Here is a 21,517-nt window from a genome sequence, read left to right on the forward strand (position 1 = left end):
AATCATGGAACCGTAACAATTTCTTATCTCTCTCTCTCTTTCCCTTCTTTTTTTCTCTTTCTCTCTCTCCACCTTTTTTTTCACATCACGTATTAAGGTATACGAATATGATATCGTCAAAAATTGCGTGCATGGGAGACTTTACACATAAACAACTTTAGTGCCAGTCAATCCCAGTACTCCTGTTCCTTCGAACGTAATGTTCGACGCACGGCTGTGCTTAGGGGAGTTGCATAATAGTACTCGAGTCACCGCATTTTCCACTCTCATAGAAATTCTCTAGAGTCGTATTAACTTCGTCAGGCGTGGTGTGCAGCCAGCTGGACATTTTTTCGATAATTGTTTTACGCGGAAATAACAGATCGGGCTTCATTGAGTTTCATTTGTGTAAATTAATTTAATAATGAACACTGGATTATTTGATTTACTCATATTTTCCATTCTTATGGAAATAACAGAATCATGTCCAGTCAGATGGATTTTTGTTTTTTGGTCATTACGTATAGAAATCTAATCTTCATTGAATACATTTGCGGAGTATTAAAAAAAATAAATCCAATCTATCACCGCTGAATTTTTGGATTTATTCTTTCTTATAAATTATTTGTTGTATTTTTATAAAACTTAGAAAAATTGTTAAAAATATTTTATCAATTTTATTCTTGCAATGTCTTAAATCTAACAGTAGTCTAATCTACAAGTCTAATCAAAATCGCAAATAATATTCGCAAAAATTATCTTTTCATGTTTTTGAGTGAAACAATCTAATAAGATATTTTATTTGAATTTCACAACAACATAATATGAATTTATTCTCGTATTTCAATAATCAAACTTATTAAAAAAACTGCACGTTCTACACGCGAATTTCAGCTTCTTTAATCACATCGCGTTTATTCAAAAGCCCGAGTTTTTTCCCGATAAATATCTTAATCTATAAATGCAGTATGACAGAAAACGCATTGCGCTCGCAGTCGTTTCGTCTACGATATATTTTTAGTAACCACGCCATAGCAGGACGACGACGACGACGACGACCCTCGTACATACAAGAGTCGTCGAGCGATGAGTCCATCCAAATACTTTATTTTGCGCAAACACACGTCAAAAGAGGCACACGTTGAAAGTCATACAAATATAAACCATATATACGCGAGGTCTAACGAAACTCTTTCGAGGAAAACGAACGCACCGTCTGCTCCTCTTTTTTTCGCGCTTGCGAGTCGGGGTCACTTTCGACAAGAGAAAGCCTTACGTAACACGATCAGTCCGTAAACCGAAATTCCCATACTATCGAATAAAGCCATATTATTCAGCATAACGCTTCAAAAACGATGATTCTCTCATCTTTATTTGCTTCGACGCGTTCCTTTTTCACGGTCAGGATAGTGTCGGATCTCTTAATTTTTGGCAAAACGACAAGCTGTTTACGCTTATAGATACGTCGTTCTCACCTGACTAGATCCCTGTTCTCTGTTTTTTCGTCACTGCCAAGGTTAACCCTTGAATATAGGTCAGTTCCGCGAAATAGACTATTTCTACGAAACGAGCGTTATTATTTTCAAGATTAAATCGTCTGGTTTCAAAGAACATCTTTCTTAAAAAACTGTTTAACCTATCAATCTCTACCCGAATTTAAAAATAAAATCTTTAACATGTGTTAAATTAGCAAACAAATTAATTAAACGTTTATCAATTACGTACATTTTTTAAATATTTTTTTCGGATTATTAAAATGAATTTTAATGCAAAGTATAAATTTATGCATCGAAACATAAAAATAATATAAAAATATCTATATATCATTAAATATCGATATTTTTTCGCGCATCAGTTTTCTGAAATCGTACGGTTTATTGATGGATAGGTCAGGTAATAAGCGTTGAACCTCTCCGAGGATCGAAGCGATCGAGGAAGATGGCGGGTTTCAATGATGACAGCGACAACGATGCGTTCGTATAGCAAATGCAAACCATAAAAGCTATATAGGTCGGTTTCGATCCTCTCAAGGTCCCGCGTTTTAGGTCCCACCGAATCCAGGCGAAGCAAAAAGGAAACGGTTTTACCATCTCTTTCTTTCTTTCCCTAACGGAAAAAAGTACATCGTCCGGCTCCTGATGGGTGCGGTCGCGTCGCCGCTTTAACCGGATGCTAACTGCAACTTGAGAATACTAAACGTCTCCCCGATGTGTTTACGAGAAATACATTTCTAACGATACATACTATACACCGTAGTTCTTAGCGACTTCGACTCACTACAAGAGATAATCGCGCGTTTATTAGAAAAATATTTTCTTTTTTACCGATTATCATATATTGTCAATGCTGCTCTGCATTCTTCTCTGTTGTATCTTTCATGAAAATGTTTTCGTTTTCTGATATCTCTGTTGAATTAAGATATTTTTATTACTAACATGTTTAATTTTGAAAAATTAAAAAAAATAATGAGCATTGCTGGAATACAAATATATTTATAAATAGAAAAATATAAAGTTATAAATCTTTAACATAATGAATTGATTGACATTTGAATTTTAGAATGGAATTTTTGTTAAAAGGCTTATGTTAAAATTAATTGTAATATAATTCGATTTTTATATACTTTCAGATTTCTCGAAACTTTTTCGTTGGAAAAAGTTTCGAGAAATCTGAATGTATATAAATCCTCAGATATGAAGTCGAAGTCGGAGAAAAACATAGTATACTTGATGCAGTAGAATATAAAAAAAATTATTTTCTTTTTCAATTTGTTACACACATAAACAAGAAGAAATTTCAAGTATACTGAAATTTATAATTTCGAATTTATATCTTGATTTCACTGAATCTGACTAGAAAATCGGTTTCTAGTCAATCTAGTTTCACGCGATATCAGGAAGCATAAATCATTTGAAATACGCAGACACACGGTCGCGATTTTTCGCTGACCCTGTTTAGCGCAATTCTAATCGTTCATAAACGCGTAATAGATTCTCCACACTCTGCGCGCGTTCATTAAAAACATCATAAATAGCCGGGTCGCGAAGATAACGCGTCCTGGGACCTAAAACGCGTAATTCTTTTCGATCGTGTGGACATGTGTGTTGAAATCAATCAATGTTAAGCAGGGTCAATAGTCATGCGGTGCAATGTGCACGATAAGGCTCAAGATCGGGAATTATCTGTACGCGGTAAATACATTTAATCCCGATAGTCCATGTTGCATCGTCCTCGTCCAAGATGCAATTTCTCGCGCAGACACTTGAGCGCAACATTACACAATTTAAGAGAGAGCTTACGCATGTTGCGATATATATGTTTGCGTATTGTCATAAATTATACTTAATCGCGACCGCGCGATTTAATTCAATCGTCCTTATATTATGATTATATACATTGCAATGGAATCGACAGTTAATTTTTATTGCTTATTTTATACGTAGTCGTAATATTGTCTGCGTCTGCGTAGATGACATTTAATGATTGTGTCATTATATTAGTTGCATTTTCTTCAATCCGAGAATAATTTAAAAAATATATATCTATAAAAAAATCTCGGCGTATTTAACAAAAGTTTAAGACGACATTAAATTTCTAAGAGGCAATTAACGTTGAATATTACAAAGTATAATAACATTGAGACATTGCTTTTTAAAGAATTGCTGGAAATTTTATTCTTTTGTATATCATTATTAATGTAATTAAGTGAGACATTTTGCATATGACGCAATATCAATGAAATATTGTGAAACCGCAGAACGTGACGAGTACGGAGGTTAAAAACCGGCGGTGTCCATGAGACGGATAGAGAAGGCGATGCGCCGTGATTTCGACAATACGAATGACGCAGCTGATTTGACGCTCGCATGTGAAAGTACATGCACCTCGATTTTCCACGAAAACGATTTGACATAGGACGGGTTATCGTCATTTCGACATCGATGAATATGTCTGAGTTTGATTAATCCGTTAGAATCCGCAACGGACTCTGATGTCGCGATAACGCTCGTTGAAAATAACGTACAGTCGAGTGCATTTGCATCTTTGTATATTATCTATGTATATTATCATGAAACATATAAACGCGAAAAGAATTTCATATATTTAATATAATATGTATAAGGACGTATGGAAAGAGTTTTTAACATTTTAAATTTAATATACGCACATATGAAAAAATGACCACAAGTGTATATTCTATATAAAATTAGATAAATATCTGGCTCTTTTTTTCTCTTTTTTTCTCTTTATCAATGATTAAATAAGCAAGATATATAACATCGATAAAATATTTAGAGTAAATATAGTTAAGATAGGTTTTAAAAACAGATAGATATGAATTTGATAATATTACATTATAATAATATTTTTAATTTGATAATAGTACATTATAAAACAATATTTCGTAATGAAATAAATTTGTAACAAATACACTAGAAATACTTATACTCAAATGATCATAATAATATTGATATTGTAACAATAATTAAAAAATCTTTATCTGTATCTATAATTTGTATCTTTATCTGTTATCTGTATAATCTATAAACTTGCTGCATACATGTCTCTTTGCTGAATGCACAGTTAAAATTTTATTCCGCGCAATTCAGATTTGAATTACAAAATAAACAAGTCCAAAGTAACTATGTGTTTTTCATCTTTATTCTTTATTGAATTTCTTTACGACACGCAATATCCTGTTGTCTAAAGCAACTACTAGGCTTCAGACTTTACCAAGTCATTTTTTTGCTACCTGCCGTTCTCTCCTCACCAAAAACGATGAAATCTCTGTACCATGTTTAGAGATGGACAAACCTACCTTAAGCTCCAACCAAAATACGACAAAAGTTTATTGTGTAGCCTGCGTACACCTACCTGACTCGAAGTACCTGCGGACCGGGTGTTCTACAGATCTTTAAATGCACCGTTCTTTCGGAGAATCCAACCTCTGAGATTCAACTAGCAGACTTAACGGATCCATAACAATGTGAATTCGTCAGGTATGCTATGCGAAAGGACGACAATACGCCCAAATACACAGCAGACGTTTCGGGTCCAAAATTTTCAACGGAGATGTAAGGTAGTATGTCGATGCGATTGTGTCGGGACCAAAATTTTCCATTCAGAATAATGCATAACAATCAGTTGGAATCAAAATTTTGCTCCTCGTCATAAAATCTCGAATTCTTCATCCAAGATACGAGTAAAAGTACAAAAATAGTCATTATTTCAATATAATTTTAGTTGCTAATTTAACACTACATGTGTCCAAAATTTCCTTTCTTGTCGAAGCTTTGAAGAAGTTTTAAAAGAAGAAAAGTAGGTTACAGTTAAAACCCTGTTTTAACATTCTATATCCTATTAAAGTTTATAATTTAATTTTTTATTTATAGTGGAATTACAATAATTATAGTATTATTAAATTCTAAGTGATTACAAATATTTATATCACAAGTTTAATTACAAAATATTGATTTGATTAATGATAATTTTTAATAGTAATTTTTAATATATATATATATATATATATATATATATATATATATATATGTATATATATTAAAATTATTATCAATTAATCCTGTAGTTATTAAGTTTTATTACATTACAAATATTTGTAATAATTAGAATTTTCTTGATAATCTTTAATTATAATTATAAAAAAGTGATCTGAAATTTATTTAAGTAAATTAAATACTTATGATAATAGTAATATCAATAATACATTTAAAAAATTATTATTAATTTATTTATATTTTAAATTATTATTAATTATTATTAATTTATTATTAAAAAAACTATTTTCTGTAATATATAAACTTTATATAGGAAACTTAATAAAAACGAAAAAAACTTTATTTATTATATAGAAAGTTTCATAATTAAAAAGTACAAATTTTTAATATGAACAAAATTTCTAAGGCAGATTTTTAGTCTTAATATTATTAATTGAAAATTTTTTCATATAAAAAATATATTTAATTTTTAAATATGATACCTAAATCAATATGTCAGCGATGGAAGTTCAAGGTTCAATAGAGGGGCTCTAGGTTTGCTAGCATTATATATCGATCATTATAACGTCAAAGTAATATTTTGTAAGAGTTTAAGTTACAATATAAGAGTTCTAAATTTTATTTCTGTAAAATTAGATTGATATAATCACTAAGCGCAATAGAAACAAAATTTTTGCTCGGGACACACGCCAGAATTCTGGCATGCACAATAAAAATATTCTCCGCTATTTAAATCTTATTTTAGATCAAAAAGTCAACATTAGATAAATATCTTAAATAATACATTGCATCTGCATTATTCAAATTGCATGAATTTTCATTTTAATATTACAATTATTTTAAAAGAGAAAGAGACAAAATTAAATCTTTAAGATCTTTTCAATAATGACTACATTTCCTGTGCAACATCGTCTAAAGATTCCGAAACAAAAAAAATTCTTTGCCACGTGTGCAATAGGATCACGTGCACGTGGAACTGTGTCAATCGGATTAAATGGTCCATCGCTTCCGTAGCAGTCGTGGCGGCTCCGAGAATTCTGAAGAAGCACGCTCGACGAGACCAGGCTAAGTAAGAGAGGCGATCGAGAGCCGGCACCAACATACGTCACCAAAACGTAAGGCCAAATGCTAATTCGGCGCGGGCTGATTGCGAGACGAAGCTGGGTCGCCATGCGAAACGAGCCATTAACATGTAATTGCTTTCCACGAATCCACCTACTCGCATCCAGTTGCTTTTGATAAAACTAATTGCGGGTTTGCCCACGCTAATGCCTATTCACGAATATTCTACAAAGTAGGTAAGTAATGATACCCGCCGACAGGAATAATGCAGGTACGTTTTTTACGAAAAAAAAGGAGAAGGAACATGATGAATTCTGCTACATCGCATCGTTGAAATAATAGTTGAAAATTTTCGTGAGAGAATAGCGCATTTTGAAATATAAATCATTTAAAAATTTAAAAGCGAGATAAATTACACTTTTTTTCTAAAATTTTAATGAAAATTGTAAAATCTTTCTATAGATATTGATAATATATGATAATAGATGAAGGAATTTTTTTCTTGAATTTAATAATCAACATTAATATTGGCGTATTTTAAATTACGTTTTTAAAATACAAAACAAAACAGGTACTTATTTATTGATCGATTCTAAATTTTAAAGTTTTTTCCATAGTTTAAGAAGAAAACATGAACTCTTTAGGATTTTTTTTCCCCTCTTATTTGTTGATCCCACTAGGATAGATACGATAAGTATGATTAAATTGTAAATATATAAGATAAGATATGTACATATTTATTGATTTTATTTTATAGAATCAAAATATTTTATAGAAACAAAAATGCATACATGGAATATTTATTATTATTTTTTTTATTAGTTGATTTTTTTGGCATCTTAAAGTATCGACAATGTGTTTAATCGCGTCATGTCGCAGGTGTGATTTATCTCTGCCATCTGACGCAAGAAAATTTCCTTCATTATGCTCTCCTAACAAATTAATAAATCGCATCTAATCGTTACTACGCTTGGACGCAGTTATCGCTGACGTCTCGGGTGCTACCACACAAGTGGTGGGCAGAGACGTGCGGCGAAGGCATGATGATTCTTAGAATTAATACTCAGCTAAAGAAACGCTTGAGATACAACGTTAATTAAGATAACGGTACCACGATACGAGCGAATAGTAGAGAAAAGACAACTTGGACGAATATGTATCTGACCCTTAAAGCGAAAGGAGCGAGTTAAGCACTAATTAGATGTGGGTACAAGCGAATTTTTACATAGTTCGCTGTATCGGATTATCTTTGCAGGATCACCACCAATGATTTGTATTCGTGTGTGCGAGCGAACATTTTATATCCGGTTCTCAAAGCTTTCAGAAAATATTTTTAATTCAACTAAACTTTGCGATATATAAGAAAAGGAGACATAAGATAAAGAAAAGATATATATATATATATATATATATATATATATATATTTCTTTCTTTATTTATTGAACGTGTTTATCATCGATTAGATTTGTCGAATTAGAAGGGTAAAGGAGAGGGGAGGGAGATGTAGCGCTAAATTTAAATTTTCACAAAAATTTCAGTTTTTTTATCTATCTTATAAGAAATAATGAATTCTTAAAAATGACATTGTTTATTTGTACATACCAGTAATGCCGATTATGAGTAATATTTCCAGATATCAGTAATATGTGATAAGAGTGTGAGAATTATTTCTTGCATCAGTAATCAACAATATTGGCGCATTTAAAATGTATTTCAAATTACATTCTCGGAATATACGAGACGAAGTATATATAATACAACAAGTATATATACAGTCTATTTATTAATATCGATTACGATTCTAGATCTTAAAAATTTTTTTCATAGTTAAAAATACACTATAGATTCTTTAGAACTATAACATCTTTTTCCTTTTATTTGTTGATATCACTGATATGATAAGTATGATTAATAAGATATTTATTAGTCAGATATATTTTTCTTTGTTTCAATGATGACTCTAAAATATAGCCTGTCAAGATAGAGAACGAAACAAAACAATGACAGACACCTACAAATCGGTTGCGACTAGCTCCGCTAGATTCACGCTGAATATCTCTTGAATCGAATGATCGGAAGCCCAATTATCGTGTCGTGGTGCGAGAATATATGCGTAGAATATACGTGTAAGTACCAATACAATTGCATCATTTCTACCTGAGCATTCTCTGACGACTAGTCATTCGCAAGTGTACCTATTGATCCGAATGTAAAAAAGCCCCGGAGACAAACGATTGCGATTGTATTTTTCCCGAGCCAGCTATTACTCCTCCAGCGGAAAAAAGTCGCGATTATCTCGCGTTCGATATCCCTTCCTTCCTGAAATGGTAGACTCGTGCACGACGTCCATCGTGGTCGCATTGCGAAACAATCGACGTCATGTCGTCCCGTCGTTGTTTGAAATCGGCGGGACACCCGCGCCGCATTAAACCGCTCTGACTCAGGCCATTGTCGGTCGCGCAAATCTTGCGTAACTCACGTATAACTACGTCCACTTAACGAGCGGCTGCGTACGTTAACAGTCGCGCGATACGATATGCCAAACGAGACGAGTCGCTGAAGCGGCAGCGCGATCCTCGAGTGACACTAGCCTTCTCCTTGCTCCCCAGCTCCTTATAAGAGAATACCAGATACAGGAAAATAGAATATGTTAAAGAGATATTTGGAAAGAAGAATATACGAAATATGTATAGTAAAAAATTAATTAACGAGAAGCGCACAAAAATAAATAAGGATTTTAAGAAGCAAATTAAAGGGAGTCTAATGGGTTAAAATTGATTATAATTAAGATGATAGCGAAACATACGGGTGAAATCGTTTTAGAGGCAATTATCCGCAGCTGTCGTAGCGGAAGTTACAAGAGCGCGCTTCTCTAGTTGTAATGGTAAGCGTTTCTCCCAGTCCGTCGACGAGAGACCTACGTGCCTCGCTGAAGGCGATCGCGAGCCGATGTGTCTATAAGCGAATTGCATCACATCGCGAGTCGAGTAGACTAGACGACGCCGGTCGCGCACGAGTGACCGCTGCCACTATAATACGTCTGCGAATGTACGCGAGTAATCGCGATAAGCCGCTTTCGCGCTTGTCGCGATCTGGATCTTATCCGGCGTGTATATTATCGGTAGCGTGACGATGTGCGGGATTAGATTCTCTTTCTCTTTATTTCTCCTCGGATCGCTCTCCAAATCTCGGTATTAGGTGCCGAGGCAGTTTTATATGAAAGACCCCCATAAAATTTCTGCCACTAACTCGATGCCTTTATTCGGGCATCGGGAAATATTTGTAGGCAACGATACACAAGAGAAAGGTGTACTTTTAAATCTACCCATGGAACGTTTCAAATTAATCTAAGTGGTGTCTTCTAAATATTTCTTTAGGAATTTTTAAGAAAATAGAAAAGGATTTTCAGCGAAATGTACGTGAAAGAATAAAATCATTGAAGATTATAAAAGAGTCAAGTATTCCTTTTAGTTGCGTATTAAACAAATATTACGTGACAATTTTAATCAGAAGTCAGTTATTTTATAAAGAACACTATTTCTCAAAAAATTCTTGTTTTCAAAGTCCAATAGCGAATTCGGTTGGATTAATGCACACTGATATACATTAAAGGCTATTATATATAAATTTACAGTAGCATAATTATTTAACTAAAAGTTAAATAATTAATTCGGCTAGTTATTATCGTTATTCTCTATCGAATAATAACATCCTATTGAATAATAACTCAATATTATAATTGCCAACTGTTTTAATTACTTATACTATTATAAATTCATATGATAACCTTTGACGTATTAATACATCTAATCGAATTCGCTCAAAAATAAAACATCCGATAATATATTTGATATGAACTACATGAATATTCTCGTGTCACCGTGTGTTCCTCGCGACGACTCTCGAAAATAACCTCCCGTTTAACTATTAAATTAAATTAATAGACGAGGACGCACGCGGGAAGCAACGATTATCATTAGACGACGCGCTCGAGATGATGTCCGTTTTCTTTGCGCGGTACCGCGCAGACTATCGGCAGATAATTGCATAATTCACAAGCGTATCCGTTCGTCTCTCTTACATACGTCGTTGCGCGCATAAGTATATACACGAGAACCGCCGTCGTCGCGTATCCTCGCGTGTGTCGTGGGTGGGCGCGAGTGTCCTTGGCCTTGAGCATATCGGCCCTCATGCGACCACGACTACGACGACGGCGACGACGACGGTAACGAAGTAGAAGCCTGCCGACAACGACGAGTACGTGGAAAATGCGGGCCGCACCGCGCCGGTCGTCCATGACGTTCGCCAATCTTTTCTTCCGCTCTCTTCCCTCCTTACCTCACCCCCGCCTACCTCGTGTCACTCATACGACACACGCTCGACACGATGTGTCTGCCGATGTGTTTCGTACGCGCTGCCTCTCTTTTGTGTCTAATCTCCTTTTCTTTTTTTTCAAAGCGTCGTTCTACGATCATTTTGTTCGCTCTTGTCGGAAAGCGCCGGTTTTCCTTTACATTAGAAGCCTTTTTTAGTATCAGTGATGTTACAGTCTTCGTTAGATCTTATTACCGGACACGCTAAAAGCATCATGAACTATTTATGTCACAGTAGCTACTTCTTGTTTTAAGAAAGAAAAGGGATAAAAGTCGTGATGAAACCTCCTTGCTCCGATTAATATCAAATATGTTAAATAAATTGCTCATTGATGCAGCAATACATTTCTCCAATACACTTGTATGTAATTTACGAAATTGAATCGATAAAATACTTATCGTATTAAATTTATGATATTTATTAATTCAAACTTAATATATTTCCTCGAACATATATTATTGATCAAAGTATCAGGTTTAATCATTCAAACAATTTTTCTTTAGAAATCTAAAGCTTGAAGATCAGATGAAGAAACGAAAACGAACACACACAAATGCAGATAAAGATAGGCTACTCAATCCAAATATGTATTCAAGATGTTTTAACTCGAGAGACATTTCGATCTTTATCTTACATAATTCTCAGCTTGACTTATTCATTATAAAATTAGATTTTTTTAAATATAAAATAAAATGCGCTAGTGACTGCTCATGAATATATAAAAAATGATAAAAAAATATAGTAATTTTGGATGTAGGATGTTAAATTGAATATCGTCAGATCCCTTCGCGTAGAAAAACGCGCAGGTATCCCGAGAGGACGATGAAAGCGAGCAGGCGTCTCAGGCTGAGCATCTGCCGAAAAATATGCGAAAACATCAGCTGTTCGAGCTGTAGAAGTGTGTCTGGCTAACTGGTCGACCGGGCAGATTGGCGCCCTGCGGAAGGCAAGATCGACCCTCACGGACAGAAAAGGGCCGACCGGTTGTGCTTCGCATACACAGGCACTTTAGTTGGCGCCCGACTTACTTAACGCGACTCCTGTGAACCCGGCTTCGTAGAACGAGACTCGTAATATTAGACGATGACTGCGCACGGAAAAATACAAATTCACGCTTCGTGTCGATAGGGAAAATGATTTTAGAGATATCGATATTTAGAGCATAACTTATATATCACTAAAATATTATAAATAACGATGTAGAGTAGGAATTTTATTAATCGTTAAAATATCGAGATAAATGCATTATCTCATGCGTGCGATAGGATTGTTTGTAATAATATTCGATTCTAAATTTCCTTTGAATTATAAGGATTTTTGTTATCACTAGAATAGTTAAAATACTCAATATATGGAGATTGTGCATGATTCAGCTATACTGGTATTATACATCCTCTTCATCAAATTATCCCAGAATAATCAGCAAGTAATTACTCTCCGTATTATTAATCCTTCATCTACAAGATTGCGAACATATAGGCACTAATTGAATCTCTCTGAGCAGCTTCGAAGCGCTTAGAGGCGCTCTTATCAGAACCAAGAATTTTGGTAGTGATAAATTGTTGTTCTCTCGAACTGGATCATCGATAGCTCCGCTACCTCCAACGAGCAAGCGTCCCTGCTTTTGATAGCGAATTGATTCTCTATCATACGAGCGCATATAGTTATTATTCTCGCACCGAGTCTCTCTGGGACATATGTGTCGGTGACACCATTTAACGCAACGCGCGATTAGATATGACAATCGCATCTGACAGCGAGTGAGTACAGGATAAGAATCACGCTTGCTCCTCGTTATTTGGCGAGAAAAAAAAAAGAATATCGGTTTATCAGCGGTGCAGCAGTGATAGCAGCTGCGTCCTATCAAACGACGTAATAAATAAATACATGCTCGATGATGAACGACTTCCATGTCTCTCTTTCTTTCTCTCATTACGCACATCCATGTCTCTTGTAATCGTCCCCATAAAACTCGCTCCTTCGTGCGAGGTAGCGATTCTAGACGACTTCTAGCTTCTTTCGCGATAGACACGATGGGACGAAGCGATGCTCCGGGTCGCACATCGGCAGGATGTGGGATCGTACTTTAAAAGAACCCACTTCCTTCGAACGGCGACACACGAGACGGATTGGTTCCATACGTCTTCCTCCTTTCTTCAAGCCGTCGAGCTTGAAACTCGTCTTTCGATACCTTCGGAGTTTCCACGGGTTTTAACGGTTCGATAAACAACTGCACCGTCAAATCCGGCCGGTTATTACTTTAAAATCACATGGGAAAGAGACATTAAGATTAAACGGTGAATACGATGATTTTAAATCTCGATTTACATATTTTTTAAACGAAAATCTTTCCCATTACATTACATCATATTTACTGCCGTAAAATATCTACGCCATATTTGTAATAAAATTATTGCGGGATATACACGATGAAATATACTTTTAATGCGACTTGCGGAGAGTTCATGGGGCAAAGAATCCCGTTACGATGTCCGACTAATTTCATAAGCGTGCGTGTGCACGATTTTATGAGTCAACGCTTTCGAGCGACGGTTAATCGAAAGCGGAAGTCACAGGCACGATTGCATGTCGCACGCTGGAGCAGTCGGAGCGTTGCTTTCTCGCTCGCTCTGTTTAACAGAGTATGAAATAATTATACGCTACCGAAATCTCATCGCGATACGTTTTATTCCTTAACGTTACGGTCACGAGCGATACGATTGCGATCGCGATTTATAATATTTATGGCGACGCAACATTGTTTCGAGCACAATCTTGCTTTCACTTGAAGAGAAAAAAAACAACGAAGAAAGCTCGAGGGATATCTTTGCTAATAACGAGCGGGTAAAGCACCAGCGAAGGGGAATTATGCTTGAATGTGAATTCGGTAATTAATAGCGTGTGAGGTCGCCCGCAAGATACTCCCTCGTATCGTAAAGATTAACGAAAGGGCGCTGTTACATTAGCAATTTTGCGACGAGCGTGACCGGCGGTTCGCTCTGGTACGTTCGATTTAAAGTTTAAAGCGCTCGGAGGCATACGGTCTGCATGCATAGACGGGGGGTGAACTTTTTACAAAAACTGCTGCCACCTTGGGGTCGCCGACGGGGCAGTCGTTTAAAGGGCCGGCAAGGTCGTCGCACCTGAGCTTCGCAACTCCTGTGAGAACGGTATGAAAGATGATCCAATATCGGAGGGAGGTCCTCGGAAGAGGTGAAATGGACGCGCACACAAGGATGTGCGCGTATGTTGTGCGTCTGCAGAAGTTTACGCAATGTGTATGCATGCATACGCGCATGTATACACATTTGCAGCGCACATACACATATACGCACACGCCGCCTACGTGCGTGGCGCACGAAAGCGCTTGGAAAAAGGAAGGATGTGGTCAAGAAGACGACGGGCGAGAGAGCAGGTGACGCCGCTCGTCGATATTACACAAAGTACGATGGGAAATTAGCATTAACCGTTTCCGCCATGAACTTTCGATTGGCGCCAGTTGCATCGTGGCAACTTCGGTAGTCATCCGTGGGAAATGTAGTTTAAAAAATGAAATAGAAGGATTATGTGTCGAAACAAGTGGTCCCCGAAAATTATTACTTTGTATGGCTTGAAATATATTGTAATAGATGAGAGAAGTATCCCCGAGAGATTTGACAATATTCACAGCATTGTTGGAAATAATCATTATTGCCTAAATATGCGGGGGTTTCTATTTAAGGTTTTTCTTGAGAATTCTTTTACCTGAGTAGCTCTCTATTTTTGAGAATCATTAAATGGATTCTCTTGAAACTTTTCTATAGTATTCATTTTTTCAATTTTCTAAAGAGTCTGAAAAAAAGATTCTTAAAATTTACAGTATTTTCAAATATTTTAAATATTTTCAAATATAATTATTGTCATTTAAATTTGTGAGATTTTAATTAAGAGTTTTTTATTAACGTTCCAGCGTTAACGTTAATAATTTCTTAATTAAGAGAAAGAAATGATCTGATTCTAATAATGTCGTAAGCGGAGGAATCGATACATGAGAAATGTACTTTTTTGCTATTCTAATCGCCACGATGGAATACATAATGATATGTTCGTCGTCCTTCGCGCCTGCCCGGCGGAAAATTGGTCAGGAGTATAAGTGACGGTAAAACGGATGGTACGTCTACACGCAGGTGCATCATCAGCTAACACCTGTCCTCTCCTGAAAGGAAAGAATAAAAAAAAGAAAAGAGATGGCCTCGCTGCCATACTACGTTTTTTTTTTTCTTGTAGAAAGCCGGCTTTGCGCGCTTCGGCGACACGCGCGCGTGTCATTCGCATGCATAACACTTATAATGAGACGTTAATTTGTTTAATGACACTCGCGCATGGCTTAAGTAATCGAGCAAACATCCGTTCGCCAATTTACGGTGCTCGCGAAACTCAAGTGGCCCGCGATGGATTGTCTTATCACCTACAGGAATATGAATATTGAAAAAACGTTTTACATGTCGGCAGTTTACTTATTATTGGAAACAAATGTTCTTACGCTAACAATGAGAAAGAAATGTTGACGAAATTCTTTTCGCTCTATTTTTTTCGAATTTAGATTGAATCTAAATATTTAACAATGAAAATTGTTTTTATTTTATTATAATTATTTTAAATTAAAAATAAAGCATCATAAAATTATAGTGACTGTAAAAATCTCGAAAAGTAAAAAATTAATACAAAAAAATTAAATATACAATATTTTAATTAATGTGGGATTATTTTCTATAGGTGAAAACGAGCAAAAAAGAAACATTAATATTAATGCTAAGGGAATTGCCAGTGAGTTTATACGTAATAAAATTCGTTATTTTGGTATAATATAGATTTTATAAGTGCGAATATCCTTGATTGACGAACAGCTGTCATTGTCGTAAAATTGTAACCCTATTCTTATAAACCGCAAATAAGCTGATTCCTCGAAACTTTAGAATAGCGAGGTAGACTCTTCAACGAGTGAGTGTTAATAAAAGGATATCCATTCAGTCGCCCATCAATGCACCTGTCCGATAACCGGTTTGCAATTTTACCTGCTTTTTCCACTCTATAAATCTCTAGATAGCTTCTTAGCCCTCGCTCTTTTATAAATATCTGTAATTTTCTAACATAAGATACGTTTTAAAGGTGACTAACTGTAATGTAACAATATTACGATAAATCTCGATAATGTAATCCATCTCATATATTAGTGTTTTCTAAATATAAAATAAAAATTGTAACGCATGTTAGAGTTATTTAATGTTGAAAATTAAATGATTTGTGGTATCCGGATATTTACCCCGTGTTGAGACCCTCAAAAGCTTCTTCAGTCTTCCCAAGGCACGTCTCACTAGATTGACTTGAGAAATAAATGGAACGTTACGTAAAACTGGTTAAAGTGTGTCTTAGCAGCTGAATAAGACGGATAGATTAGTCGGTACACCCATCAAAAATCGAGGCGCGATGCACAAGTTGGTGTAACAAGGAGACTCTAATCCTGGGTTCGTGTGAAACGGCACGAGCGATCGCAATTTAAGAAAGAGTCACACTTCGTACACTCGCATTCGCGATCGGTATCTGTCACGTGTAGGCACGAGCACGAACAGCAAGCTGGGTCACTATAAAAGAGTTTCAGTTAATAATCCACTAACGAGCTGTATGAATTATTTCAAATATATTTCAATCTAATCGCGAATAAAACCTTGTAAATTATGAAGAAATTTCATAAATTTTTAAGTTTGAAATATGTTGTAAATATGTACTTCTTGTAATATGTTCACAATTTAATTAAAGTAATTTAAATAATTAAAGTAATTTAAATAATTGAAGTAATTTAAATAATTAAAGTAATTTAAATAATTAAAGTAACTTAAATAATTAAAATTAAAATAATTAAAATAAAAGTAAATCGTATAATAAAATCTTTAAATTCAGATAACGTGTCTGCAAATTACATAAATATTTATATCAGGTTTGAATATAAAGAATTCTATTTCTTTAGTTGTTCTACTTTCAAAGTATTAATATTAGTATTTCAGTATAGAGAGATATTTCGATTTCATTTTAATTTGTCCTGTATAGTAGTTGACTTACATTTTCAATTGTTTTGGAATTACATAGTCCGACGTACGCGCGATTCTCGGTTCTTATCTTATAGCATGATTATAATCGACGTACTACTTGAAATTATAGTCCACGTCATAATCTTTTCTTCAAAATTATATCAATTATGTTATATTTTTACATATATGTCTACACAATCGAAATTATATAAAAATTTTCGGCGTATGATTTTTGTTTTATTATTATTTATAATTTCAGTAGGTACTAATAATATTTCTTTCTAGCGATTGATAGTTTTTAATTTGAAAGAATCAAACATATTGCAAAAATTTCTTCTATATACAAGTTTTATATAAATATTTTTATAAAATAACATTAAATTCTTGAAAGTCGCCAGTAGATAAAATAAAAGACGTAATTAAATTCGACTACACTGGCAATTTTATTGATGGTAAAGAATCACAACGTTTCGAACAGGTTTTGGTCCTTTTTGAGTGAACTACAAAAAATTATTTCCAGTATTACAAACAAAAAATAAATTGAAATAAAAAATGAGCAACAAGTTATATACATACAGTAATTTAGTTAACTATTATATCGTGAGAGATAAGGAAATCACTTCGTCAAGATTATCATGACAGCCTCTCCATCAACACACAGAGAAAGACTAAACAACCTTTATTATTATACCTTTATTATAAATTGCCAGTGGTCGAATTTAATTACGTCGTTTATTTTTATAAAAGTTAAAGAGATTTGGATTTGAAGAACTATATAAATTATAAGAATAGTTATGGTTAATGGTGTGTGTTATAATTATATAATACAAATAATTATAAATATAAATATAATTATAATTATGAATATAATAAAAATAATTTTTTTAATAATATAATTATAAATAATATAATTATAAATTATATGTTCCAAAAAATTTAAACTTATACAAAAAAAATCTAAATTAAAATCTTTTAATGTTTAAGCTCTCATTAATAAAATATTAATTTAAAAAATTGGAATATATAAATGATAAGGTCATCTCTATAGATGATAAGGATCAATCTCAACAATCTCTCTTCCCGAAAACAATCTATACGGTTAGAAATATCTCTGTCAAAAATATCTCCCAGATTTACAAATTTAAAGATACGCAGATGCGGAAGTTGTGGAGTTCACAAATCTATGCTTAATCTCGTTCGATTGGGAACTGACACAAGTGTTTTCCGCGAACAGTAGTAACGAGTATATCGATCGGTCGAAAATACTTATGACGACAGCGTGCATACACGTTTACAACTTGGCGTCTCGCTCAGGCGATATCGGTGTCCGTTTTTGTACGCCGTTTATATGCTGTCGGTTTGCCTCAGGTAGGCAGGGTCGTCGATGCGGTTTTGTTTCTCTCGAATCGTCGTTGAGGAAACCGGACCCGAAGTTTCACATAGGGCTATTCGGATCAATCGAAAAACCGCCGATCGAAAAGTGCGGCCCTTGCGCGGGACTCGAGAGAGTCGACCCGGTCGTCTCGACTACCGTGGTAAATCTCGAGATTTTTTACCTCGCAGTCAGCTATAATGTAGAATGAGGGGAAGAGTTGTTAATTCGTTACCGGACATCGTATTCGTGCTTCTCGGTAGAGAGAGAGAGGGAGAAGTAACTCATGCCCGCTCGCTCGATAGTGTTCGGTTCTTGTGAAAAAATAAAAGAAGAAACGAATCCTGAGATACATAAGGAATTTACATGCAATTTCGAGACAATTTTTTCTGATTTAATGGTCATAACTAATTTATTATAAATTACGATAATTAGCGGACGCTCAGGATTTTTTGCGCGTACTCCACGAATTGGAATATTCGTGTCATAATTTATATGCAAAGAGGATTAATCGGATAGCTGTGTACATACGCGAAACACGTAACGCATTTTCATTAGCGTGACATTAACAATTAATTTATTGTAAAATGAGATATGACAGCATACATGTCTTCTGTCTCTGCTAACTACGAAGATCAAATTCCAGCGAGTGATTAATTTATAATTATATCGAAATACAACAAAATAAATTATAGGACGCCACTATATATTTTTCTATTTTTTAAATTTTTAGAAAACTCATATAAATCCATAGACAAGAGGATTCATCGCACGATGAAATACCATGGACTTCTATGGCCATCCAAGGACTGAAGAATTCCAACGATACGAATCGATCCTGGGCGTGTTCCTTACTCCAGTAGATTGCGAAATCCAGACGAAATCCAGGAGAAATGGGTATAGAACCGAGGGAAAATCGAACACGTGGTTTCGTCAATAAATGTAGGTAGGTATGCCGTAGGGCATGTGCAGGAGGAATAGCGGTATGTCTACGAATCACGGACGTTCCTAGGAACGTTTTGAATGCTAACGACGAGGAAAGGGACCGTCTCTTAAGGATCGGAAAGGGTCCGCAGGTACGACGAGCTGGAATTAATACGAGCTCTCGCATCGGGTCAATAGAGAAAGAAAGAGAAAGAAAAAGAGAGAGAAGAAGAGAGATCGAGAGCCAGCGAGACCGTGAACTTTCTATAGTAGAAGGAAGAAAAAGACCGCGACTGTCCGCTGTACTCTCGGTAATAATACGATGGTAAATCGTGGTACCCCGAGAGATGATCTAGCAGGTCGAATTCCCCATCTCCTGCGTATGTTCATTCCAATATTTTCTATTCGATCTTTCCGCCGTAGGCTCTCGTTGCTGTAAGCTCACTAGCCTCCATTTACCTTTTTCCTCTCCTTTCAATATTCTCTTTTCTTTGCTCTTTTTTCAGTCACATTCATACAACAACACAATCGACATTCGATCTATAGATCGTCGAAGTGAAATCGCTAACGTTCGAATTTCCAGCGATAATAAAAATCTAGATCGTGAGAAAAACTGTAGATATTGTGCATTGCTAATTGAACACGGTAGATTCCAATGTTTCATAGATAGATAAATAGATAGTTATATAAATACGGAAAATACACAGATAATTAAACGTAATCAAACAGATTATTTTCACATTATTTTGACAAATCGAAGTATTTAAACTCTAACTCTCACTAAATAATTAAATTTATAGCTTCAATCTCGATTCGTAATATTAATATGAGCTACTTTGCAAACTCTTTTTCGTGATTTATATGAAATATTCAAATATATGTGGTTTTCTTTTAAATATATATATATATATATATATATATATATATATATATATGTATAACAACTAATATACATATTTTATACATATACTTAATACATAGTTTTCTTTTGATATGGTCTAGCGAATCAAAAATTAGGATTTTTAACATCGTGTAAAAATTTTATTGAAACAAATAATGCTCTTTTTATTAAAAAAATATTTGGAAGAATATTTGTAGTAAGAGATATTGAAACAGAAGACAAATAGTAAAATATTCTCTCTAAATAATCATACATGTATATATAATGGCTACGATTATTTAACTTCAATAAATTATTAAATATTTAAAATAAGCATCTTTTAAGTCTTTACATTTGTCATTTTCGATTTACCTTCTCAGGTAATTTTAAAAAAATGTATTTTTTGTGAAATTAGATACCTATAAATTTAAGAATTTAAATATTAAATTCTTTTAAAAAACTATATTTTTTCATAAAAACTTGAGAAGAAAATAGAAATTTAAAAAGCTATCATAAACAGAAAATAGTAAATTTAAAATGATATTATTGTTCTTTTATTTCAATATTTTTTACAATTTTTATATTAATTTTACTGTATTATATATGTATTTATTTAAACATATATTAATTTATTCAAATATATATCTATAAATAAAGAGAAAAATTATTCGTCTATTTGTTTAAATAAAAATTTTACATGATATTAAAAAAATATTTTTTGATTCACTAGATTTCTTTAGATAATCTTTAGGTCTCTTAATTCTCGATCATTCAATTTTGATTCGCTAAAGCCTTTCGTAACGATTGCGTTCTAAATATGACTCTCTAATGGCAGGGAGACTGGTATTATCAATCTTACAGCATAAACAGAGATACGAGCGCTTATCATATGCGGTTGCACATCCTATAAACAAAGATAGGAGAAATAGGTACCGGCGAGAATGATATATATATAAAATTCTATCATTATTTATATATATATATATATATATATATATATATATATATAGAATGATAGAATTTTATATATGTATATATGTATATTATAATATATGTATACATATATACAAATTCTTTATACAACTGCATTCCCGCTACCTTGCGTTGATTCATGGGCCACTGGCTTTTTCTGCACATGCATCGACAATGAGCAAATGATAATGAATTATTCGGTCAACAGTCATAACTTATGTTCCATACAAAAGGACTTTAATCGTATTAATCGTATTATTCTACTTTAATACTATTCTCGAAAAACTCTTGCCTAATTTGCGTATAAAAAATTGAAAAAATATTGATTAATATATTAATTTTCTCAACTTTAAAATTAATTTTGCCGAGTCC

The sequence above is a fragment of the Camponotus floridanus genome, unplaced genomic scaffold (genome assembly GCF_003227725.1).
Source record: "Camponotus floridanus strain SB8 unplaced genomic scaffold, Cflo_v7.5 scaffold3, whole genome shotgun sequence".
Taxonomy (NCBI): domain Eukaryota; kingdom Metazoa; phylum Arthropoda; class Insecta; order Hymenoptera; family Formicidae; genus Camponotus; species Camponotus floridanus.